Source organism: Wyeomyia smithii, chromosome 3 (genome assembly GCF_029784165.1).
Source record: "Wyeomyia smithii strain HCP4-BCI-WySm-NY-G18 chromosome 3, ASM2978416v1, whole genome shotgun sequence".
NCBI lineage: Eukaryota > Metazoa > Arthropoda > Insecta > Diptera > Culicidae > Wyeomyia > Wyeomyia smithii.
The window spans coordinates 257,266,038-257,292,665 of NC_073696.1; the positions used below are offsets into that span (position 1 = coordinate 257,266,038).

The 26,628-nt window shown below is 36.1% G+C and overlaps 1 protein-coding gene across 4 annotated transcripts in view; it reads right to left on the reverse strand.

Annotated features, from left to right (window-relative positions):
- LOC129732419 (inositol-trisphosphate 3-kinase A-like) overlaps positions 1–26,628 on the reverse strand; it is a 167,715-nt gene that overhangs the window by 51,397 nt on the left and 89,690 nt on the right. Inside the window, exon 1 of one of the 4 annotated variants that reach the window (XM_055693303.1) lies at positions 12,225–12,355. The exons of 1 other annotated variant lie outside the window; for it this stretch is intronic. The gene's annotated coding sequence lies outside the window, so the exon portion shown is untranslated. Of the gene's footprint in view, positions 1–12,114; positions 12,356–26,628 lie in introns of those variants that run through there. 2 more of the 4 variants (XM_055693302.1, XM_055693304.1) reach the window with 2 other exon arrangements.

A 26,628-nucleotide genomic window follows, 5' to 3' on the forward strand; every position in this document is an offset into this window, starting at 1 on the left:
CACGGTGTATAAAAGGCGTAGTGAAATATGTTAAACATGAGTTAAAATCAATATTTATATTTGTCCTACGTCATCATTTTATACAACCCCTAGGGCTGTATAACTTGTAGTATTTTGAAAATTGATCGATCTTTTTTATTGTTTCGAATCAGTGAATCATGTGTTCAATCTTTTCTCTTTTTGATGAAACCAAATTCAAATTAAATAAATCGCCGCTTTTTTACTTTTCTTTGCACTTTTTCTTATATCCAAGGATTCCGGAATCTCACGGCAAATCAAATATTTATTTCCCGAATCCCGGAAGGCTGAAAACCGTCGGAAACTGGACGCGCTATTTGCAATTATTTCCGGCAACGATGCTCGCAATATATTATTTTTTTCTTCATTCACAAGAGGTAAACAGTTTTACAAACCAGCGATTAAAAAAAACATGTCAGTTTTATTTCTAGAATTAAATTTAACTCGTAGTCGGCAGCGAGGATAAAAAATTTGCTTTTAGTTTTTAAGATACCTTAAAAATAAAAACACTAGATTTAACTGGCGCCGTTAAACTTTTTTTTGTATTGTGCCGTGTCAAATAAATGTTGAGGAAAAAAAGGGGTGAACATTGTGCTGTGGTGAGAGTTGATAGATCAATGCAAAGAAGAAAAACAAAGCAGTGGCGTTTCCGATGAGACATTTGAGCCTGGAGCGCTACGGGCGAGACTCTGCGTATATGTGAGAAAAGAACCTGAACGATACACCAATACAAATGCAGCAATGAAGTCTCACTAACTCACGCATTGCCGCTTTTGATTGTATGTTTCCTTGCAGAAACACATACACGCGCACAGTCGTATTATATTTTGTACTTTTTGTTTATCCCTCAAGATATAGAAAGTAATAAAATCTTGCTCAAAAGTAAAAAATCTTCTTTGTTTGTTTTCGGTATATGTTACATCGTGAGATACAATGCTTGATTAGAACTACTTGGAAAAGCCCAAGGGCAGTATAAGGAAAAAAAACTCGACTTTGTTAGCGCTTTGGTGATTTTTATTTACTGTTTGAGACTCCTAGACCATTTTTTGTAATTTCTACTAGATCTTGGATTTTATTAGTTTTCGTATCTTCTACTACTTATCTTTTGAAGGGCAGTTAGTTCAGTTTCTTGACCCGTAGAATTTAATCCAGAAAGTTGTCAAATTCCTGAATCGAGATTTTATTACTTCAAGCGTGTAGTTATTTTGAGTTTGCGTAACCTTTTTTTTTGGGTAAGTCCGTTTTTGCAGAAATTTCGTATGGATATTTCATATATTTTTTCCTCCGTTCAAATATTTTGGCATAACATTGAAGGCAATTGTTGCACGTTTTAGGGGAAAAAAGACCTCAAAACGACACCAGACGAATCGGAAGATACCACCTTGAATTTAAAAATGGCGTGTGAAATTGATTTAAGGTCTCTAAGCATCATTGTGATTTCGGAAATACCCATATTGAGTGGTACACGGCCAATTTTTGAATCTTTTCTAGAAACCGAAAGTCGTTATTATATGACTCAAAATGGCCGCTAGGGTCGTTTTCAAGTCTCTGAACATCGTCCGGATTCCGAAAACACTGATGTGAGGTGGTATTTGGTCAATTTTGGCTGTTTTCCAGAAACCAGAAGTTACCATCTTGAATTTCAAAGTGGAGTCCAGAGTTGATTTCCGCACTATGGGCATCATCTCGATTCCAGAAATACCCATATTGGGTGGTATTCAGCCAATTGTGGTTCTCTTACAGAAACCGGAAGTCGCCATTTTGATATTCAAAATGGCCACTAGGGTCGTTCGCAGGTCTGTGGATTAGATCCCGAAAGCACTCGTATGAGGTATCAATTGTAATTGACCAATAATATTTTCAAGCAAAGGGAGCTTTTTCCAATGGAGACGCATGGTGGTCATGGTGAATATTGAAGGTTGAAAAAATTCCTTCTTCAAAACAAAATATATACTTTCGTGAAAAACATTCTATTTTATGTAAAATTTTCTGAGGAATCCAAAAAAAAATGAACGAAGGGGTCTCCTAAGTCTTCTCATACTCTCCAAAACGGCAAAATTCGGTTTATATCATAATTTTTGCCATTGTTTTTTAAAGTACGATTTGATATTTTTCTCCCCATCGGGTCTCGAGGTACGATGCTGTACACTTAACGGTTGGCTGCGAAGTCTGTGTATAGTAATCAGAAGGTCAAGTTCCGAACCGGAATGTAGCACCAGGGCTTTGCTTTTTTTTATTCTTTTGCTTGAACGACTCAGCGATAAACACCAAATTAACATAGAAAAAAATTAAAATTGGTTAAACGGATCAAAAGTAACATTTTTGTAAGAGCTGTGAATTAAAAAAAAAGTCGATTTTTTGGGTCACCCTGTTCCAGACAGGTCAACAAAGGACCAAACAAAAAAACGGGTATAAAACTTCTCAAGAAAGACCACCTATAGTGATTTATTGGATGCTCGAAGCAAAAACAATTTCGGATAGGACTTTTTGCATGAAATTACTGTATAGCTGTTTTTGTCACATATCTATTACACCGGGGACACGGTTATAATGAAAAAAAGTGATAGTGTTATTATCTTGCTCCAATGGACTTCAACAAAATTTCTTATGGGTCCTATTTATCTGTGACAGTCAGGCAACAATTAAGGCCCTTTGTGCCACACTAATTTAGTGTGGGAATGCATACTATCGCTAGTCAGCTAGTGATGGTAAAATTGATCAAAGTATCGATTTATGATTCGAAAAAAAGACTGATACATTGATAATAACGTTTTCAGAGCATTGATTTTTTCAAGTGTCGGATTGTTCGTAGGTTTGTTTCTCAAAAAAAAAAATGCTTTGCATAATGTTTAAAACCCAGGCTTCAATCAAAGCCTTTTTTGCAATACAATGACATGAATGACGTTTTCTGTTTGAAACTGATATACGCGAACTTTTTGCCACCCCCAGAAAGAATGACACGGAGCTGAAAGAGATATTATAGACTGCTCGTACCTAAACAAAACTCTATGGACTTTCAACTGTATATGGTAAAAACAAGCAGATATATTTGCCTTCCTTTTTTTCTTACACAAAAATAATGAGAACATCAAAAGTGTCGTGAACTAGGTCGTGATTTTTTTTTCGATTTTAACACAATGTATCAATATACCAAAAGTATGGAACTCGAGCATCGATACCAATTTGTCGCATATCATGAAAAAAGAGTCTATTATGGATTAGTATCGGCAGAATCGAAACGTCACTACCGACAGCTGGATAAGAAAAACCTGGTTAATTTATATTGGGTTCCTGATCACTGTGGATTTGAAGGAAACGAGAAGGCTCACTAGCCAGACAAGGGCCTAGAAGCTTTTTGTAGAGTCTCATCGAGCGCTTTAAAAGCTGAACTCGGTGAATGGAAGAAAGCAACTTTCAAATCAAACTGGGATATCACAAGCGGGTTAGGATAGTCGAAAAAATTCATAGAGTCAATTCGCGAGAAGAGCTTCGTTCTTTTTAGGCTCAATAAGGAAGACCTGAGGACATTCACAGGTCTACTCACAGGGTAATGTCCGAGCAGGTATCTTCTCGAGAAACTAGGCAAACTTGATGATGATAAATTTCGCCTTTGTGGCATCAAAAGCGAAACATCGAACACCTACTCTGCGAATGCCGAGAATAATTACGTAAGCATATTTTTTCATTTTCTTAATCAAGCTGCATTAAGAATGTTTTTCTTACGTAAGATATCAATTCACTCCCCTCCCCCCTTGCAAGATAACCTTAGAAAATTTCACACACCCCTTCCTCTGTTTGCTTACGTATTTATTGAAAGGCCCCTAGAACCTGTCGATATTTGGAGGGAAAATCCCGGTGCGGTAAAAAACTTCATACGGAGTGCGTTGCCTAACTAGAATAAATATGCAATGTAGCAAGGACATCAATTCGCCAAATAGTGATAGTGGTCACAGTGTTTGTCTTCTACAAAAAAATGAGTCCTATAACAACTGTGTAAATTTTCATATCGTCGTATTTTTTTTTAAGTAGCGGAAGTTTCTCGAAACTTGTTTCCCAGAGTCGTCCAGTTGACTCTTAAAAATATATCAATACATTATGTATGTAGCGAATTTTTGGGGAAAATTCTTCTGACAACCGTAAGGCGCTACGATGCTTGTAGAAAAAGTTATTCACTATGTACTCATATCTGACGAACGGCTCAACATCATCCAACGCAACGTGGTAATGTTGAGCTATTCGGTAGACATTTAATCAGCTCAAGGTAAATAACTTTTTCTACAAGTATCGTAGCGCCTTATGGTCTTCAGAAGAATTTTTTGTCAGGAAAATTTCCTGCAAATATTGTTTGGTAATATATTTTCAAGAGCCAACTGGACGTCTTTGAAGAATAATAGCAATAGTTATAGAATCCATGAGCAACATGCGAAATGCGTTGGAGCTGACATTAATTTTTTGTCCCACCCGTATATCTTTCTCTAAAATTTTGATTTAAACATAGTTGCAAGAAAACCATTTTCAATATCTATAAAATAATTCTGGAAATACGGATGTTATGGTATATTATTTCCGTTATGAATGATATAGAATTTAGTAATTCAACTCTTGCTAACTTTCACATTGCGAAGCTGCTTTTACACCGCTAAGGATCACACTGCCAACCACGTAATTTGAATTGTCTATATTGCAAATAAAATTCACAACGAAAGCCGTACACAACCGAACGTGTCAGCAAATAGACGCCAAATAACAGAAACCGCTCTGCGAAAGTGCTTTCATATAAGTTTTCACTGCACCACCAAAAATTTTGCTTAAAAGGGACACTGGCTTGAAGCTGTACCGTGTACCTTTTTTATATTTTCCTAGGGAAATAATTTTGCACAGCTTGGCAATCCTATTCAATGCACTTCTCCGTTTTCAGATATGTTCACTTAAGTATGGTCAAAATGAGCATTGAATTTCGGTCAAATTATTCCTGGATCATTCCAAGTTTCCATTCTAGATTATAGCAACACACAACTTTAGCACTTAAACATAAATCAAAACTGTCATTCGAACAATCGAGCTTCACGTCACTTCACCCACAGAAATCCCAGATGAATTCCCATTGGGGGCTCTGCCAGACAATGCGTGAACGCGGTGGAATATTTATTTATGTAGGTATTTATCATCGCATCACTGCCGCCGATCTGCACGGGCTGCACCTTTTTACATCTCAAACTACGTATCAAGGGCGGGGGGTAGGACTAGACATGTAGCGTGTACGTGTCATGTAACTTTTTTTTGAATATGTAATGACACGGATCGTATAAATCATCTCGCTCTCTGGTCTCTGTCGGTGTGCTCCGATGCGATGCCGCGTTGTTTATGCAACTCGTCGCACAAAATATCTCCGAAACCCCCGCATAGTAGCTGTGATCAATTATAATTGCTTCCAGCCGGTTTCCAAACTGTCAGCGTGCCAACAATCGGTTGGTGGCAACATGATCTACTGTCAACACAGATGGACATGCTTGTGTGCGCTATGTGGTGATTATTTTTGCAACCGGCGGCCATTGTTGAATCTAATCGAAACTGTGCCAACATTTCTCACCAATTAAAAAAAAACAACATCGCAGACCATGTTTTCAATTAAGACGACTCATTCAGTACCTACTGCTTTTGGTTTGTTGAATGCCGTTTTGGTCTCGTCGAAAGGAAACAAAAACAACAAAAAGCTGGTATTTAATTCTGGCTTCAATTAACTGAATCATTTAGTGCTCCGGTAGCGATTTTCAAGTTTTTTGTGCACCCCGCTCGAAGTACAATTGATATGTCAGACGTCACCCGGCCGAGGCTCAACCGGGCAGGAAACCCCTATAAATCAACCGGGGCTGGTCGAATAGTGGTTCTCGCAAAACGGCCTCTCTGCCAGGCCAGGCAGTTAATTTGTCCACCAGTGTGAAGCAACACTTGCAGCAAGTTTCCATTTTGAACCGGTCTAGGTTTTGCAGGTTCGAACGAACCGTCAGGCGGAGATGACGCGACCAAATCGGAATCGTCAACCACACACACTCATCATCGTCACAACCGAGCCGGTTGGGCTGGGGTGGAAAATTGTACGATGGGAAGCCGACAGCCGCGACGGAAGATTTATTACGGTACGCGCGTACTGGGTTCGACCTTTTCGGGAAACATGGCTACACTTTGTTCCGAAGTAGGTGCACCGACCGGCTCGAAATAGGAGTTATCTCTGACGGGGTGCGAAGCAGCAGCTTCATTCAGCGGCGGATGTCGGGCGACAGTTTAATGATAAGCAGCGCTGGGATTCTGTGCTGTTGCCGGGGGGGTCTTGTTTCTTTGCATGTTTTCTGAATGTAAACAAGCTGACGTTTCTCAGATTCACCGAACCTCAAACTGCTGCAGATTATCGCTAGAGCAAACACAACCTCACTTTTTTGAAGGATTAGGAAACTTGTTTGCATGATGATTGTTAGAGTTTGGAATCAGAATTTCTGAGCTATCAAAGTTACGGTGAAATTATGGAGTGCTGAAATGTCGATTGTATTAAAATTAAACAAGTCCAAACTATTAGTGATCGACATCGAAGCGAGAAGAGTTCAGAAATTCTGGTTCAAAGTCCATTTGGAATGAAATTTCAAAAGTCCGATTTTATTTCGGACCGAAATCCTAATGGATTGGAAAACACAGCCAGAAAAGCGTCTACTTACTTTACGAATTTGCTATGAACTCTTTCCAGTAATAGGAGAAAAAAATTTTTTTTTTTTTATTTTTTTTTTTTTTTAAGGGGGGATTTGTTAGTAGCTTAAGTATTTATGATAAATATTAGTAAATAATGAGTATGTGTGTCCAATCACAAATGGTGACTTCTCAACACTGTTAGAAATTTGTAATTTTAATTGTTAGGATTTGTTTGCTTTCGCAATTAGGACTTATCATTCGTAGGGATTTAAACCTACTTGTCAGAAAAGGGGAAGTAAACTTACAACTAACTTAATTGCTAACTTATTGGCTATAAAGAGAGCTTATCGTAGCAATTGAGGATTGCAACGATTTTTGTCGAAAATTGTTAATAATTTCATTTGACATAGCTTCTAATGGTTCAACACCAGTAAGTCTATGTAATTCGAGTGTACCAAACCAAGGAGGACGCTTCAAAATCATTTTCAGAATTTTATTCTGAATCCTTTGGAGCGTTTTCTTCCTTGTTGAACAGCAACTTGACCAGATCGGTACAGCATAAAGCATTGCTGGTCTAAAAATTTGTTTGTAAATCAAAAGTTTGTTCTTTAAACAAAGTTTAGAATTCCTGTTAATGAGAGGATATAAACATCTCGTATATTTGATGCACTTGGCTTGTATACTCTCAATGTGCTCTTTGAAAATAAGTTTTTTATCATAAATTAGTCCCAAGTACTTAACCTTGTCGGACCAACTTAAAATAACCCCATTCATCTTGACAACGTGATTATTGTTTGGCTTGAGGAAAGAAGCCCTAGGCTTATGCGGAAAAATTATCATTTGAGTTTTAGAAGCATTGGGAGAGATTTTCCACTTTTGCAAGTAGGAAGAAAAAATATCTAAACTTTTCTGCAATCGACTGCATATGACACGAAGACTTTTTCCTTTTACGGAAATGCTTGTGTCATCGCAGAACAATGACTTTGTGCATCCTGGAGGCAAATCAGGAAGATCTGAAGTGAATATGTTGTACAGGACTGGACCCAAGACTGAACCTTGAGGCACACCTGCTCTGACAGGAAATCTATCAGATTTTGAATTCTGATAGACAACCTGCAGAGTTCGATCAGTAAGATAATTTTTTAAAATTTTGATTAGGAAAATTGGAAAATTAAAAGTTTGCAATTTCGCAATCAAACCTTTATGCCAAACACTGTCGAATGCTTTTTCTATGTCTAAAAGAGCAGCTCCAGTGGAATAACCTTCAGATTTGTTAGCTCGTATCATATTAGTAACTCTGAGCAATTGATGAGTTGTGGAATGCCCATGGCGAAATCCAAACTGTTCATTTGCAAAAATTGAATTTTCGTTGATGTGTGACATCATTCTGTTAAGAATAACTCTCTCAAACAGTTTACTTATTGAAGAAAGCAAACTGATTGGTCGATAACTTGAAACTTCAGCTGGGTTCTTATCCGGCTTTAAAATGGGAGTAATTTTTGCATTTTTCCATAATTTGGGAAAATATGCAATTTTGAAGCAGCAATTGAAAATTTTCACTAAAAAATCCATTGTGCTCTCAGGGAGATGTTTGATTAGTATATTAAAGATTCCATCGTCACCAGGTGCTTTCATATTTTTGAAATTTTTAATAATTGATTTAATCTCATTCAAGTTAGTTTCAATTATTTCTGCAGGTAAAAAATTCTGGGAAGAAATTAAATCAAATTGACGTGTGACTTCATTTTCAATTGGACTCACAAAATTCAAATTTGAGTTATGAACACTCTCAAACTGCTGAGCAAGTCTTTGAGCCTTTTGTTCATTGGATACAAGAAAACGTTCACCATCTTTTAAAACTGGAATAGGCTTTGAAGGTTTCTTAAGAATCTTCGACAGCTTCCAAAATGGTTTTGAATATGGTTTCAATTTTTCAACTTTAGTCTCAAAATTTTGATTTCTCAGAAGAGTAAATCTATGTTTAATCTCTTTCTGTAAATCTTTATAAATAGTTTTAAAAACAGGGTCACGAGAACGTTGATATTGACGTCTGCGGACATTTTTCAAACGAATTAGAAGTTGAAGATTTTCGTCAATTATTGGTGAATCAAATTTCACTTGAGCCTTTGGAACAGAATAATTCCTGGCATCAACAATTGCACATTTTAATGCTTCCAAAGCGGAATCAATATTCACTTCGTTTTGCAAATCAGGCTCATTATTGAAATTTCTCTCAATATAATTTTTGTATCTTTCCCAATTAGCTTTGTTATAATTAAAAACAGAGCTCATAGGGTTTAAAACTGATTCATGGGATAAAGAAAAAGTTATTGGAAGATGGTCAGAATCAAAGTCTGCATGTGTGATCAAATCACTACATACATGACTTTGATCTGTTAGCACCAAATCAATTGTTGAAGGGTTTCTTACAGAAGAAAAGCATGTAGGACTATTCGGAGACAAAATAGAATAGTATCCTGAAGAACAATCATTGAATAAAATTTTGCCATTGGAATTACTTTGAGAATTATTCCATGAACGATGTTTAGCGTTAAAATCGCCGATTATGAAAAATTTCGAACGATTTCTAGTGAGTTTTTGTAAATCACCTTTAAAATAATTTTTGAGCTCGCGTGTGCATTGAAATGGTAAATATGCTGCGGCAATAAATAAAATCCCAAGTTCAGTTTGAACTTCAATTCCCAAAGTTTCAATAACTTTCGTCTCAAGATGGGGAAGAGCACGATGTTTGATTCGGCGATGAATAACAATTGCAACTCCACCGCCGGAACCCTGAATCCTATCATATCTATGAACCACGTAATTGGGATCATATTTTAATTTTATGTTAGGTTTCAAAAATGTTTCAGTAATAATTGCAATATGCACATTATTTACTGTTAAAAAATTAAAAAGCTCATTCTCATTGGCCTTCAATGAGCGAGCATTCCAATTTAATATTTTAATTGTTTTATTTAAAATCATTGCTAAATTTTAGATTAGAAACAATTTTAATAGTAAAATTTGTGCCTATTTGAATGGCTTCAAACATTGATTTTGCCTGCAACATGGCGTTCATAAGATCGAACATTGCCTGTTGCAAAAAAGAAAGTTTACCTGCCGTAATAGGCCCCAGGCAGTTGACATTAGAAAAAATATTTTCGGCAGCAATATTAGCTGGAGTAATAGGTGTACAATTATTTTCTAGCGTGTTTTGCTTACCCATATTAACGGTCATTTTCGAACTACCAACACTAGGCGGTATAATGTTCGAACTACCTGTAACCTGTGCATAAGTTAAACGGGTATGCAAAGGAGTAGGTAAACTATGCGTCACTGGTACGCTTGGAGAATTTTGTTTTGAAGTTGGTTTTAATTGAGAAATTGAATTTTGTTTACCTTGCCTTGCCTCAACAATTGCTAAACGGACTGGGCATTGATAAAAATTCGACATATGGTTGCCGTTACAATTCGCACAGCGAAAATTTTTACTCTCTTTCACAGGACATGTGTCCTTTGTGTGAGAAGAGTCTCCACAAATGAGGCATTTTTGGTCCATGTTACAGAACTTTGAACCATGGCCATAACGTTGGCAAATACGGCATTGGGTGATATGCTTTTCACCTCCGCCAAACTTTCGATATAATTCCCATTTTACACGCACGTTATATAAAGCATGTGCTTTTTCAAAAAATTTTAAGGTATTAACCTCACTGCGGTTAAAATGAATTAAATAATTTACAAGGGAAATTCCAGTTCGCTGACTGTTTTCGCCTCGTGATTTTTGTTTCATTAGAATTACTTGGGTAGGGGCTATGCCAAGTAATTCTGTTAAAGTAAGTTTGATCTCATCAACGGTTTGATCGTTGGTGAGACCTTTCAAGACAACCTTGAACGGCTTGGCGTTCTTGGTGTCATATGTAAAAAATTTGTACATCTTGTCGGTTAAATACTGAACAAGACGATCTCGACCCTTTACTGAGTCGGCTAATAAGCGGCATTCACCTCTACGGCCAATTTGATAGGTAACTTTAACGTCAGAAACAAACGTTGAAAGTTCCTTTTTGAATATAATAAATTCAGAAGAAATAGTTACCACAATAGGTGGAACTTTCTCCTTTTTTAAAGATTTTATATTTTGTATAGTTTCATTATTGGTAACTTCCATTTCACCAGCTTCTTGCTCAGGCAAAATATCAAAAGGATTGTCACTACAGACACTCGATGTGTCAGAAAGAGATGCCTCTCTTTTCCTCCCCGCAGCGATGCGAGGTTTCTTTTTCCGTCCAGCCATTTCAGGTGATACGAAAAAAGTTAAAACAAATGTTAAATTCAAAAGTAGGTAGTCTTGAGAAAGACTGATGGGAAATAACTTTCAGGTAGTCTTTAAAAGACACACTGACAAAACACAAACTTTGAAGCTATAGGCAGTCAAAGACCAGTCCACAAGCAACCGAAAAAACGTCTGATCTGTAGGACAGTTCAAGACGCACAGGAGAAAAAATTATCACACGTTGTACACGACGATGAAGATTTTTTCAAAATATTTTTTTCATTCGTAAAAAAAACAAATAATTTATGTTGTAAATCTGATTCGTTTCTAGTGGCCCACAATATGTATTTAGTTTTCAAGGTGTTAGCTGAGAACAAATAAAAAGTAGATTTAAAAAGTTTTACCACTAGAAGACTTCAACTATTTTTTTTTCTGCTCCATTATAATTATTTGTTGATAATAGTTTTTATAAATTTCATGGCTTATGAATTATGAAGTATATGAGCAAACATCTCATTGAATCGGAAAATAACTGTTGTCCCAGTTTTTTTATTCTGAGACATTTGCATCCAAACCAATTTGTTGACAAAAATATGTTTGTGCTGCTAGTAAATAAATGTTTATTTTAACATAACCTGAAACCCAAACTTTTTCGAGATCCATGTTTTTATAACCCAATTACAGAGCACGCTCTCACAACGAAAAGTCTTCAACCCAACAACCATATCAGATGCAAACCGTCAGCGAATATCAGGAACGTTCAGCTCGACTTGCGTACCGTCGTTTATCTTCATATCACACATCATCTCGCCCTCTGCCAGTCAGTAGACATTTATAAGTACCTAACACTGCACTCATTTACAATTCTCATTTAGCGCGTTTAATTGTTTCATTTCCCAACAATTAACGTTGACGTCATACAATAATACAGACATTGCACACGATCTTCTCCGTTCGTAGCGCAGAAACACGAGCGCAACGAACACAGATTCACAGCTCGTAAGAACACTTCCACCGTTATTGATTTGCCAGTATTAAAAATCACTATTTCCAAAGCTCAAAAGTCACCGCAAAACACGCCTGCAGTTCAGCCGAACCGGAGTCCGGTGAAAGCGACTATGAGCACACTTTTTACAATTAATCACCTTTTTGTTTTAGCTCGTATAGTAATCGAAAAACGACAACCCAACCAACCAGCGCGAAAAAAAAAGCAAAACAAAAACTTGCGACAGGTTTGTGCACTTTTCTCGCTTACTTCGACGGAGCGATTACCGGAGCAGATGATAACCGCACACTCTGTTTACTAAAAACCTAATACTAAGTTGTGAACAAGGCGAACAAACAACGTTCGACCTGCTCGGCGCTTCGAATTAGACTAACCGAATGGAAAACCAAACCATACTAGCGTCAAGTCCAAGCAGGCTAAGGTGAGGAAGCCTGAAATTCGCACGCTGAAAATCCCAGCAACCGTCGCGTCGCGACGCGCAATTCCGTCTGTCTGTATCTGTTTGATTTCGCACACAGCAGCAATATCAGCAGCAGCAGATCCGAAGATCATTCATTCCCGTACTCCCGTAAAAGCCTACTACTCAACTCAGTACCAGAAACAAGTAGGAACACAGGTAACGAACGCCTGCGTTGAAATCTGAGAGGCAGTAGGCGCAGCGCACACCACTAAGCAACGACCATCGAGCGCGAACCGCAACCGTATCATATTGTTGTTGTAAGCTCAAGTGTGAAACGAGACGAGATGAGAAGGTGAACGTGCGAGAGAAAAGTTCCGAGAGCAGCATCCATCCAGCCGTTATGACGCGGCTGGCTGGAGATGATGATTGCTGATAATAACGGCACACAACCCGTGTGCTGTAGTTGTCACAACGAATAATAACAGCAATAATGATGATAATAACAATCAAAACGATAATAATGACGACGCCCGAGGGTCAGACGAAATAATGCGGTCTTCGAACATCTTCGATTTGCGAGGACACGCTATAGCATCAAACCGGATCGGTTGTGATATAAGATATGAACCAGGTATGTTTTTGGGTGCGATTTAATTATTTTAACATTTTTGGGACTAGCTCAAATGTTTCGATCGCCAGTTCATATGTAGATTTTTTTATTGAAATTTTTGATATCTCAGCAGGCGTACGAACTGGTGTCATTTCCATCATAAAGTGATGATGACGTAATTAGCAAAAAAAAACAGGTTTTAGCATCTAGAACCCGTTTCCTATGTTTCCTACTAACTTCAACATAATTTGTGTATTTCAACACAAAATCCACTCGTTGGTATGGTTTAGTATTGATTCTTATATCATTAGATTCATTCTACCATCATCAAATCTGTCAAGATTTGATGATGGTAGAATGAAAATAATGAGTTATGAGCATCTGAAATAGTTGCGATTATCACACTTTAGGCAAAAAAGAAGGAGGTTTAGTGAACATCTCCTGGTTTTCAGGCAGGAATTGTGATTGCGCTGAGAACACTATCATTTAACAAGCCGTTTTCGCAGTTAACAAAAAAAGTTGAAAGAAAATAAATTTTTAATACATTAGTGCTTTTATAGTTTATTCCTAATATTTTTTCTTGTATTTTATCTGTGTTATACAATGGATATAAAACCGGTGGAAAAACGTTAAATTCGAGGCATGGAGGGCCGAATGTTATATACCACTTGACTTAGCTCGACGAACTGAACAAATCAGTTCATGTGTAGGCTTCTTTTTCTCCTTAATAGTGGGACAGAGCAGAGTGAATATTCATCGCTCATTTTTTACCCAGCTTGAGCAATGCGTATAGCATTTTTGCACTAAACTTCTTCATTCAGCTTTGTGCTATGTTTTTGCCGCTCGCAGAATAATAATACACTTGCTGCTTACACCACAGCTGAGCGAAACGAGAGGGGTGAATCACTCTAATGAAAATAAACAGAAATACATCGCGGTGATCACTGCTGAGATAAATTCGGTACCAATCGAAGAGCAAACATGCGTGACGGGCGGCTGGATTTATATTTTTCAGATTCGAGATACAAGGCAAACAACGCAATCTAGTTTTCTACCTAGATGCTCCCCTTTGATATATAACTGAGAGATACACAGTAACAGCATAGCAGGGAGTTCTGATGTGTAGTTATTGAGCGTAATGTTCTTTCATGTGAAAAATATTACACCGGTTCATTATCTCTCTGGAGAGCATTTCAAATTTCGCCGCAGTGTTGTTTTGCAAGCTTCTCAGATACGCACGATTCGCATTATTGAAGCCTCTCTCTCACTCTTTCTCTTTTCGTCTCACTTCCTCCTTCTCTTTCTCTTCGTTTTTCTCTTTCTCTTTCTTTTGACATTCTTTTTTCTCTTTCTATTCATCATTATTTCTATCTTTAACTTTATCTGTATTTTCATTTTCATCTTCATCTCTATCTCTATCTCTCTATTTCAATCTCTATCTCTATCTCTCTCTTTATCTATCTCTATCTGTATCTCAATCTCTATCTCAGCTTCTCTCTCTATCTCAGCTTCTCTCTCTCTATCTCTATCTCTATCTCTATCTCTATCTCTATCTCTATCTCTATCTTTATCTCTATCTCTATCTCTATCTCTATCTCTATCTCTATCTCTATCTCTATCTCTATCTCTATCACTATCTCTATCTCTATCTCTATCTCTATCTCTATCTCTATCTCTATCTCTATCTCTATCTCTATCTCTATCTCTATCTCTATCTCTATCTCTATCTCTATCTCTATCTCTATCTTTATCTCTATCTCTATCTCTATCTCTATCTCTATCTCTATCTTTATCTCTATCTCTATCTCTATCTCTATCTCTATCTCTATCTCTATCTCTATCTCTATCTCTATCTCTATCTCTATCTCTATCTCTATCTCTATCTCTATCTCTATCTCTATCTCTATCTCTATCTCTATCTCTATCTCTATCTCTATCTCTATCTCTATCTCTATCTCTATCTCTATCTCTATCTCTATCTCTATCTCTATCTCTATCTCTATCTCTATCTCTATCTCTATCTCTATCTCTATCTCTATCTCTATCTCTATCTCTATCTCTATCTCTATCTCTATCTCTATCTCTATCTCTATCTCTATCTCTATCTCTATCTCTATCTCTATCTCTATCTCTATCTCTATCTCTATCTCTATCTCTATCTCTATCTCTATCTCTATCTCTATCTCTATCTCTATCTCTATCTCTATCTCTATCTCTATCTCTATCTCTATCTCTATCTCTATCTCTATCTCTATCTCTATCTCTATCTCTATCTCTATCTCTATCTCTATCTCTATCTCTATCTCTATCTCTATCTCTATCTCTATCTCTATCTCTATCTCTATCTCTATCTCTATCTCTATCTCTATCTCTATCTCTATCTCTATCTCTATCTCTATCTCTATCTCTATCTCTATCTCTATCTCTATCTCTATCTCTATCTCTATCTCTATCTCTATCTCTATCTCTATCTCTATCTCTATCTCTATCTCTATCTCTATCTCTATCTCTATCTCTATCTCTATCTCTATCTCTATCTCTATCTCTATCTCTATCTCTATCTCTATCTCTATCTCTATCTCTATCTCTATCTCTATCTCTATCTCTATCTCTATCTCTATCTCTATCTCTATCTCTATCTCTATCTCTATCTCTATCTCTATCTTTATCTCTATCTCTATCTCTATCTCTATCTCTATCTCTATCTCTATCTCTATCTCTATCTCTATCTCTATCTCTATCTCTATATCTATCTCTATCTCTATCTCTATCTCTATCTCTATCTCTATCTCTATCTCTATCTCTATCTCTATCTCTATCTCTATCTCTATCTCTATCTCTATCTCTATCTCTATCTCTATCTCTATCTCTATCTCTATCTCTATCTCTATCTCTATCTCTATCTCTATCTCTATCTCTATCTCTATCTCTATATCTATCTCTATCTCTATCTCTATCTCTATCTCTATCTCTATCTCTATCTCTATCTCTATCTCTATCTCTATCTCTATCTCTATCTCTATCTCTATCTCTATCTCTATCTCTATCTCTATCTCTATCTCTATCTCTATCTCTATCTTTATCTTCATTTTTATGTTTATTTCAAGTTTATTTTATGTTTATTTTTATGTTTATTTCCATGTCAATTTCAATGTTTATTTTTATGTTTATTTTCATGTCAATTTCTATGTTTATGTTTATGTTTATCTTTCTCGTTCTCTGTCTCCTTGTTTTTCTTTTTCTCCTCCTATTTTTTCTTCTTTTCCTTATGCTTTTTCTTTTTTTTGCTTTTCGTTTTCTTTCTCTTTTTCTCTTTCTCTCTTCCTTTCTATTTCTCGTTTTTTTTCTTTCTCTTTCTCTTTTTTGTTCTCATATTCTCTTTCATTTTCTCTTGCTATTTCTCTCTCTGTGTCTCTCTCGCTCTCCCTCTCTCTTTTTCTCTCTTTCTCACACTCTCTTTCTGTCTGTCTCTCTCTCTCTCTCTCTCTCTGTCATTGTCTCTATTTTTTTGTCTATTTTTCTATTTTTCTGTCTGTGTTTCGCTCATTCTGTGGTTCTTTTTTTCTGTCTGTGTCTCTCTCTTTCTGTTTGTTTTTTCTCTTTCTGTCTGTGTTTCTCTCTTTCTGTCTGCGTATCTCCCTTTCTGTCGACGTCTCTCTTTTTGTTTCTTTGTTTCTCTCTCCTTTTCTCACTCTCACTCTCTCTCTCTTTTTGTATTTCTTTCTCTCTCTCTTTTACACTCTTTCTTTCTTTCTCACTGTCTCTTCCTTTTTAAATCATTTTTTCTTCCAATTTCTTGCTATATTTTCTAATTCTTTCTATTCCTCTTTCTTTCTCTGTATCTTTCCAATTTTCTTTATCCTTTTCTGTCTATTTATGTACATATCTATTTCTCCGATTTTTTCTCTTCATTCTTTCATCAGTCATTTCTTTTTTTTCTTCTTCTCTCTCTCTATTCTATTTTCATGAATTTCGTTTCTTGTTTGTTCTTCTGCGGTATGTCTTTCTACATTTCCCGTGGTTGTTTTCAAGAAATCCGTTTTCCCTCTATTTTTGTGTTTCATGATTTTTGTTAGTATTTTGGTTTCCCGCTCTTCTATTTTCATTATTTTGCATTTGTTTTTGTTTCTTTTTTTTTATTTAAAAGTGAGTTTTGGTTTTCTGTTTTTTAATTTTTCCGTTTTGTATGTTCTGATTCTGATGTTATAACTATTTTCACTAATTATTTCATGTTTATCTGTTTTCCTATGTCTTTGTTTAATTTTGCATTTATGGCTCGTATCGTATATATCTTTCGATTTCCAGTTTTCGGTTAATTCGTTCGGCTTTTTTCTGCTCTTGTATTTTGTATGAGTTTGTGTTCTTTTTAGGTGTGTCTCTATTCTGGTTTTGTAATGTTTTGGTCTGTATTCGTACTCTTGGTTTCTCTTTTTGTTGCTTTCTTCTGAATTTTGTTTTTTATTTTCTGCATTCTAGATTTTTATTTGTCTAATAGTTTCCTGTTTTGACATTAATTATCTACATGTTTTTTGATTTATTCTTGTATTCATAATATTCATTATGTAGGATATCGGCTCCATTATCGTCGAGTAAGTTAATGAAGTTATATGAAATTAATCTATTACAGGAAGATGCTCTGCTTTCCTGCAGTAAAATGTTAATGAAAAACAATTCAGGACTTCATTCATCCCCTAGTCAAAAATAAAACGAAATAAACGAACGTGGGAAACGTTCTGGTTTCCCATTTCCGATTTTCTGCTTTCTTGTTTTTTTTTTGTTCGGTTTTTTTTTCGTTGTTTTGTGTTTTCATTTTATTCTATTTTTTTGTTCCATTCTTCTATTATTCAGTTTTTCGGTTTTGGTTGGTAAATTTTGTATTTAATATCTCAATTTAAATTTTTAGGCTATGACTTGGACATACCTTTTCTGTTTCCTAAGATTTCGTCTATGGTACAGGTAATCTATTGATTATTGCACGAATTATCAGTAGTGGAATTTACCTGGAAATATAGGAAAAAACAGCTTGTGAGACGTTTCGTATTAACAAAATAAGCATTATTTAATTCTTAATAAAAAACAAGGTTAACAAAATAAATAATTCATGATGATTCAGTCCACCGTCAATTGGGATGGGAATAAACCACTGGAATCTTTCTGTAGGTGAAATGACGACTTAGAAATATTTAAGAAATATTTAACCAATGCGTTCGAAAAGGAAAATGCGGGTGTAGTATTCAAAAAGACGTCCTGCTTCGCAGGACATATACTATAGTCTCACCTTTAAGAACTATTTGATGACACAAACGAAATCGATCAACATCCAAGACTACTCCTTATACGTCAGAACTACCAACAAGGCTCAGTCCGCAAAGAAGCACAAGTCAAATTGCATCGAAAGGTAAATTTATATTTAGAATAATATCCGAAAGAGTCCAAGCCACAGCTAGACATAACTATGTATAATTTTACCTGGCCAAAACGGCCGATGTGCGATGTCCAGTGTCCAACCCAAATGGCGATACTGCAGAAATTTAATTAAGCCCTGGGATGATTGCACGAACCACGTTAGCCCACCGTGCTAATCTCGTCTACTTGTAAAGGCGATCCGAATCCAGATCACGGTTGATTGGCACCACCCACTGCTAATGATGTCTCGTCCCGTTAAGAAATGATGCCCTCAGCTCCAGTCTCCAGTTAATTTCCCGATCGAAGATAAAGGTCCAACCCCGAAATCCAGAAATTCCGCCACCATGCATTAGCGGTTCAAGTACATTACCAGAGTTGATGATTGTAGCGTCCAAAATGGCGTCGTGAGCGTCGTAGAATGACAAAGGCGGCGTCGTTCCTTTGTTGCCGATGATAATAGCCCTCGATCCTTTGTGTTCCGTAACGTCGAATAGATGGATCCACGCTGTCGTCACTTGAAGGGTCCAGATCCAACCAATTTGGATCCGGTTCGAAGGACCAGCTTATGTAGGTGAAATGACGACTGACCTTCCGATTCCGCCTGTGGTGGGTTGTTGTTTGGCTGGTGAGTTGTAGGTCCAATTTCTTTCTCATCATACCGTGTAAAGCCAGAAAACATTTTTTTACCTCGTCCAAAAACTCGAAACCAGCAGGAATCTCATTAGTACCGAAAATATGCCATCAGCACCGGGGTATAGTCTACGAACCAAATAAAAAAAAACTGCAACATCATCGGCACGATTCATTCATTCGCCGGGAGGTCAAAAAAGAAGGAGACCTAAGCTGGACAATGTATTTTCTTCTCATAAACGATCCCATAATTAAGCAGTAAAGCATGTATATCGGACAATTAGTAGCAATTGGGGCAACTTAGCCTGTCGGGCTCCTTTGTGTCCTTATCATCATTACCGCCATTGCTGTGTAACGTAACTTGTTCACTCGAACGCGTTATTCGGGCGACTTTCACATTTGGGGCTCTTGTTGTGCGGTCGTGACTTGCTAGATGTTAAATGCGAGCTGAGTCTGGCTATAACTACTGACAGTAATGACATACTTAATATCTCAAAAGAGCTATTGGGTAGCCTCATGTTCAAACTAATGACCAACGATGGATTTTCGCTTATTGGCTGGTTAAAAACCCCAATTCCAACTCATCCAAATACTGGTTGTTTTCGAGGAATCATTTATTTTGAATCTACTTTTGGAGTGCATATTCGTACTTTCCTGCGCTTTTATATGCGGGCGTGAATCTTTAATTTACAATCCGCGGCAATTGATATACGAACAAATTTTTAGACCAGCAATGCTTTATGCTGTACCGATCTGGTCAAGTTGCTGTTCAACAAGGAAGAAAACGCTCCAAAGGATTCAGAATAAAATTCTGAAAATGATTTTGAAGCGTCCTCCTTGGTTTGTTACACTCGAATTACATAGACTTACTGGTGTTGAACCATTACAAGCTATGTCAAATAAAATTATTAGCAATTTTCGACAAAAATCGTTGCAATCTTCAATTGCCAGAATAAGCTCTCTTCATAGCCAATAAGTTAGCAATTAAGTTAGTTGTAAGTTTACTTCCTCTTTTCTGACAAGTAGGTTTAAATCCCTACGAATGATAAGTCCTAATTGCGAAAGCAAACAAATCCTAACAATTAAAATTACAAATTTCTAACAGTGTTGAGAAGTCACCATTTGTGATTGGACACACGTACTCATTATTTACTATAGTATTAATCATAAATACCTAGGCTACTAACAAATCCCCCCTATATATATATATATATATATATATATATATATATATATATATATATATATATATATATATATATATATATATATATATATATATATATATATATATATATATATATATATATATATATATATATATATATATATATATATATATATATATATATATATATATATATATATACAATCCGCGGCACCCGAAAAAAAAATTAAATTAATTCATCTGTGCGTCATTCGTGCTCTACTCTGTCCATAATCAGTGAAAATTTTCTGTTTGACGTAAACCGTGAAGACGTATAGGCAAAACTTTTACGAGTCCAGTTATTTGCGAAGAAAATAATGGAAAGCCCTCGGAACCTCAGTATACCGCATTGAACACCTGCAGGCAATTGGAGAACACCTAAACGAGTCAATCGGAGTTGTAGTTAACTGAACCGTTATGGTCTTGGCACGGTTCGATTAGGTTTTGTTTCAAGCACCATCTTTGAATATTAACACAAATCGAAAAAGCTTGGCGCACATCTGTATACAAAATACCCATTTAATTTAGTTCGAGACGCAAGAGGCGAACGAACTCTTCCGTGTACGTCAAACCGGCCGAAAAGTGGGCCGAAAGCACCTTCTTTGTCGGATTGCGGCATATGCTCTCGCGGTCGGCCTATGAATGTGATCGAGTTCAACTTGGATGCGGTGCGTTTGCGAAAAGCAGCTGTTTTAAAAAGTGCGGAGCCTCACTGACGTCATTTTGACTAACCCCTGCTGGGTGGTAAGCGCAAATCACGGAAGAAAGCGTTTGCGTTATTTCTGCGTTAGGCTTATTGGTTGGGTGGAAAATTACTACCCTGTTCACGCTGCGCTGTCTGATTAATTAAATTGTTATGGTTTCGTTGAAGAGAAGACACGTTTTGTAAGCTTTTAAATATCATTGTTCTGAGAAACATTGTTTACAGTTCATCACTCACGGAAAATCTGTTTTGTTCGACATGTATCAGGAGTACTGTTTTTTTTTTTTTTTTTTTTTTTTTTTTTTTTTTTTAAGGGGGGATTTGTTAGTAGCTTAAGTATTTATGATAAATATTAGCGAATATTGAGTATGTGTGTCCAATCACAAATGGTGACTTCTCAACACTGTTAGAAATTTGTAATTTTAATTGTAAAGATTTGTTTGCTTTCGCAATTAGGACTTGTCATTCGTAGGGATTTAAACCTACTTGTCAGAAAAGGGGAAGTAAACTTACAACTAACTTAATTGCTAACTTATTGGCTATAAAGAGAGCTTATCGTAGCAATTGAGGATTGCAACGATTTTTGTCGAAAATTGTTAATAATTTTATTTGACATAGCTTCTAATGGTTCAACACCAGTAAGTCTATGTAATTCGAGTGTACCAAACCAAGGAGGACGCTTCAAAATCATTTTCAGAATTTTATTCTGAATCCTTTGAAGCGTTTTCTTCCTTGTTGAACAGCAACTTGACCAGATCGGTACAGCATAAAGCATTGCTGGTCTAAAAATTTGTTTGTAAATCAAAAGTTTGTTCTTTAAACAAAGTTTAGAATTCCTGTTAATGAGAGGATATAAACATCTCGTATATTTGATGCACTTGGCTTGTATACTCTCAATGTGCTCTTTGAAAATAAGTTTTTTATCATAAATTAGTCCCAAGTACTTAACCTTGTCGGACCAACTTAAAATAACCCCATTCATCTTGACAACGTGATTATTGTTTGGCTTGAGGAAAGAAGCCCTAGGCTTATGCGGAAAAATTATCATTTGAGTTTTAGAAGCATTGGGAGAGATTTTCCACTTTTGCAAGTAGGAAGAAAAAATATCTAAACTTTTCTGCAATCGACTGCATATGACACGAAGACTTTTTCCTTTTACGGAAATGCTTGTGTCATCGCAGAACAATGACTTTGTGCATCCTGGAGGCAAATCAGGAAGATCTGAAGTGAATATGTTGTACAGGACTGGACCCAAGACTGAACCTTGAGGCACACCTGCTCTGACAGGAAATCTATCAGATTTTGAATTCTGATAGACAACCTGCAGAGTTCGATCAGTAAGATAATTTTTTAAAATTTTGATTAGGAAAATTGGAAAATTAAAAGTTTGCAATTTCGCAATCAAACCTTTATGCCAAACACTGTCGAATGCTTTTTCTATGTCTAAAAGAGCAGCTCCAGTGGAATAACCTTCAGATTTGTTAGCTCGTATCATATTAGTAACTCTGAGCAATTGATGAGTTGTGGAATGCCCATGGCGAAATCCAAACTGTTCATTTGCAAAAATTGAATTTTCGTTGATGTGTGACATCATTCTGTTAAGAATAACTCTCTCAAACAGTTTACTTATTGAAGAAAGCAAACTGATTGGTCGATAACTTGAAACTTCAGCTGGGTTCTTATCCGGTTTTAAAATGGGAGTAATTTTTGCATTTTTCCATAATTTGGGAAAATATGCAATTTTGAAGCAGCAATTGAAAATTTTCACTAAAAAATCCATTGTGCTCTCAGGGAGATGTTTGATTAGTATATTAAAGATTCCATCGTCACCAGGTGCTTTCATATTTTTGAAATTTTTAATAATTGATTTAATCTCATTCAAGTTAGTTTCAATTATTTCTGCAGGTAAAAAATTCTGGGAAGAAATTAAATCAAATTGACGTGTGACTTCATTTTCAATTGGACTCACAAAATTCAAATTTGAGTTATGAACACTCTCAAACTGCTGAGCAAGTCTTTGAGCCTTTTGTTCATTGGATACAAGAAAACGTTCACCATCTTTTAAAACTGGAATAGGCTTTGAAGGTTTCTTAAGAATCTTCGACAGCTTCCAAAAGGGTTTTGAATATGGTTTCAAGTTTTCAACTTTAGTCTCAAAATTTTGATTTCTCAGAAGAGTAAATCTATGTTTAATCTCTTTCTGTAAATCTTTATAAATAGTTTTAAAAACAGGGTCACGAGAACGTTGATATTGACGTCTGCGGACATTTTTCAAACGAATTAGAAGTTGAAGATTTTCGTCAATTATTGGTGAATCAAATTTCACTTGAGCCTTTGGAACAGAATAATTCCTGGCATCAACAATTGCACATTTTAATGCTTCCAAAGCGGAATCAATATTCACTTCGTTTTGCAAATCAGGCTCATTATTGAAATTTCTCTCAATATAATTTTTGTATCTTTCCCAATTAGCTTTGTTATAATTAAAAACAGAGCTCATAGGGTTTAAAACTGATTCATGGGATAAAGAAAAAGTTATTGGAAGATGGTCAGAATCAAAGTCAGCATGTGTGATCAAATCACTACATACATGACTTTGATCTGTTAGCACCAAATCAATTGTTGAAGGGTTTCTTACAGAAGAAAAGCATGTAGGACTATTCGGAGACAAAATAGAATAGTATCCTGAAGAACAATCATTGAATAAAATTTTGCCATTGGAATTACTTTGAGAATTATTCCATGAACGATGTTTAGCGTTAAAATCGCCGATTATGAAAAATTTCGAACGATTTCTAGTGAGTTTTTGTAAATCACCTTTAAAATAATTTTTGAGCTCGCGTGTGCATTGAAATGGTAAATATGCTGCGGCAATAAATAAAATCCCAAGTTCAGTTTGAACTTCAATTCCCAAAGTTTCAATAACTTTCGTCTCAAGATGGGGAAGAGCACGATGTTTGATTCGGCGATGAATAACAATTGCAACTCCACCGCCGGAACCCTGAATCCTATCATATCTATGAACCACGTAATTGGGATCATATTTTAATTTTATGTTAGGTTTCAAAAATGTTTCAGTAATAATTGCAATATGCACATTATTTACTGTTAAAAAATTAAAAAGCTCATTCTCATTGGCCTTCAATGAGCGAGCATTCCAATTTAATATTTTAATTGTTTTATTTAAAATCATTGCTAAATTTTAAATTAGAAACAATTTTAATAGTAAAATTTGTGCCTATTTGAATGCAACATGGCGTTCATAAGATCGAACATTGCCTGTTGCAAAAAAGAAAGTTTACCTGCCGTAATAGGCCCCAGGCAGTTGACATTAGAAAAAATATTTTCGGCAGCAATATTTGCTGGAGTAACAGGTGTACAATTATTTTCTAGCGTGTTTTGCTTACCCATATTAACGGTCATTTTCGAACTACCAACACTAGGCGGTATAATATTCGAACTACCTGTAACCTGTGCATAAGTTAAACGGGTATGCAAAGGAGTAGGTAAACTATGCGTCACTGATACGCTTGGAGAATTTTGTTTTGAAGTTGGTTTTAATTGAGAAATTGAATTTTGTTTACCTTGCCTTGCCTTAACAATTGCTAAACGGACTGGGCATTGATAAAAATTTGACATATGGTTGCCGTTACAATTCGCACAGCGAAAATTTTTACTCTCTTTCATAGGACATGTGTCCTTTTTGTGAGAAGAGTCTCCACAATTAAGACATTTTTGGTCCATGTTACAGAATTTGGAACCATGGCCATAACGTTGGCAAGTACGGCATTGGGTGATATGCTTTTCACCTCCGCCATACTTCCTATAAGTTTCCCACTTTACACGCACATTATACAAAGCATGTGCTTTTTCAAAAAATTTTAAGTTGTTAACCTCATTGCGGTTAAAATGAATTAAATAATTAACAAGGGAAATTCCAGTTCTCTGACTGTTTTCGCCTCGTGATTTTTGTTTCATTAGAATTACTTGGGTAGGGGCTATGCCAAGTAATTCTGTTAAAGTAAGTTTGATCTCATCAACGGTTTGATCGTTGGTGAGACCTTTCAAGACAACCTTGAACGGCTTGGTGTTCTTGGTGTCATATGTAAAAAATTTGTACATCTTGTCAGTTAAATACTGAACAAGACGATCACGACCCTTTACTGAGTCGGCTAATAAGCGGCATTCACCTCTACGGCCAATTTGATAGGTAACTTTTACGTCAGAAACAAACGTTGAAAGTTCCTTTTTGAATATATTAAATTCAGAAGAAATAGTTACCACAATAGGTGGAACTTTCTCCTTTTTTAAAGATTTTATATTTTGTATAGTTTCATTATTGGTAACTTCCATTTCACCAGCTTCTTGCTCAGGCAAAATATCAAAAGGATTGTCACTACACACACTCGAAGTGTCAGAAAGAGATGCCTCTCTTTTCCTCCCCGCAGCGATGCGAGGTTTCTTTTTCCGTCCAGCCATTTCAGGTGATACGAAAAAAGTTAAAACAAATGTTAAATTCAAAAGTAGGTAGTCTTGAGAAAGACTGATGGGTAATAACTTTCAGGTAGTCTTTAAAAGACACACTGACAAAACACAAACTTTGAAGCTATAGGCAGTCAAAGACCAGTCCACAAGCAACCGAAAAAACGTCTGATCTGTAGGACAGTTCAAGACGCACTGTATCAGGAGTACTGTGATTTTCGTTAGTGAGGAACACTCTTTTCACATTTGTCTCAAAGTTTGGGGAACAGTTTCTATTATGCAAAAATCCAAACCTTGTTACCTCCTAACACCGTGAAACCCTCTCCTTTTCGATAGAAGTGTCATTGCCTTTTAGTTATGGCTACAAAACCATAATGTCTAAAAACAAACTTATGCGTTATTTTAACCCTCTAGTGCTCGAGGTAATTTTCAGACGGACTTCGAAAAAATCACTATGGAACTTTATAAACATTTTTTAAGTATTGATTGATGCTTTTTAGAGGTTTCACTGAAGACCGTTTAAAGCGGCACTGGGCGCTAGAGGGTTGAGAAATAGTCGGGGAGCTCCAAAAAATATATCAATTATGAGCAGCAGTGTTGCCGGATATGTTGGTTTTGCATTTGAAAAATTGAATTGCGCTTTTCAGCTTATGAAACAAACTTATGCGTTATTTTAACCCTCTAGTGCTCAAGGTAATTTTCAGACGGACTTCGAAAAAATCACTATGGAACTTTATAAACATTTTTTAGTATTGATTGATGCTTTTTAGAGGTTTCACTGAAGACCGTTTAAAGCGGCACTGGGCGCTAGAGGGTTGAGAAATAGTCGGGGAGCTCCAAAAAATATATCAATTATGAGGTGCAGTGTTGCCGGATATGTTGGTTTTGCATTTGAAAAATTGAATTGCGCTTTTCAGCTAATGAATATAATTTGATTTAAAATTTCATCGTGTTTCTGAGAAAAATTTTACATACAATATCTCTGTTTATTAGGCCAATATCTCTAAAACTCTTTCGGTTATGGACATTTTGGATGATGCAATTTGACGAAAATCAGCCTGGGAATTCTGAAAGTATATGAATTTTGACCGGAAGTAACCGATAACATGCTTAAATATTCATTAAAAATGGTTCTTTTGAATTATAAATATTTAACACCTTTGAGTGATGAGTGTTTTTCTTGTAAAATTTTCTCAGAAATATGATGGAACTTCA